This window comes from Monodon monoceros, unplaced genomic scaffold (assembly GCF_005190385.1).
Source record: "Monodon monoceros isolate NGI ecotype Baffin Bay Population unplaced genomic scaffold, NGI_Narwhal_1 Super_Scaffold_21, whole genome shotgun sequence".
NCBI classification, from domain to species: Eukaryota; Metazoa; Chordata; class Mammalia; order Artiodactyla; family Monodontidae; genus Monodon; species Monodon monoceros.
In genome coordinates, this window is record NW_021703778.1 from 75570549 (window position 1) to 75571757 (window position 1209).

Here is a 1209-nt window from a genome sequence, read left to right on the forward strand (position 1 = left end):
AAAAAAATCACACAGACAGGCTGAATGACATCATTTTAAATTCATGGTCTCAAACCTCAAATCTCAAACCTCAAAACTCAACACCACCCAGCAACCCTACTCTTTCATATGAGGTAAACATGAATTTGCAATTGCGATGGTCACATGCAAGAAATGCTCATTTCTTTCACTTCTTTAAATCAAATTTAATCCATTCTGAGCACCTTTTGGCCAAGATGACAAGAAATTCAATTTTGGTCATTATGAGCCCCCCTCCCTACTTCCCAGAGTAATATGAAATTCCAAGGGTTTTATGCAGTCCAGGACATTACTGATTTTTTGGTCTGGACTTTTTTTTTTTTTTAAGTTCACTCTGGTTGCTGCTGGTGTGTGCATGGCCCAGACCCACATGATCCCTTGAAGGTGAATGGTTTGGTGCTTCCCACCACTTCCCTCACCAGCCTCACCCTACACCCCACTCGGTTTCTGCTCTTTGTGATTGCTGTGCTCCTTCTCACCTTGGAGCCTTTGCACATTCTGTTCTCTTTGCCTAGGATGCTCAACCCCCATCCTCTTTACCTGGTCTACTTCTCATCCTTCAGATGTCAGCTTCAAATCGTCCCTCCTTAATATGAAAATTAAAACCATAACGAGATACCACTTCACGAACACATTCAATTTAATAATTAAAAAAAAAGCCTGACAATACCAAATATTGGTGGGGATGTAAAGCAACTGCAACCCCCATACACTGCTGGTATGCATATAAAAATGGCAGAACTACTTTGGAGAACTATTTGACAGCTTCTCATAAAGTATATGTATCTAATCTGTGACCAGGAATTCTACTCTTGTATCCCCACTGCCCAAGAGAAATGAAAACATATTTCTGCAAAATAATTTATACAGGAGTGTTCATAGAGCTTTATTCATAATACCCAGAACAGGAAACAATCCAAATATTCAACAACAGGTGAATGGATAAACAAACTATGGTATATTCATACAATGGAGTACCACTCAGCAATAAAAAAAAATGAACTACTGATACATGCAATAAAAAAATGAATTACTGTTACATGCAATAATATGGATGAATTCAGAAGCATAATGCTGGGAGAAAGAAGTGAGACGCCCCCAAAAAAGTATGTACTATATGATTCTACTTATATAAATTTTTACAATAGGCAAAACTAATATATGTTGATAGAAATCAGATCAGTTTCAGTG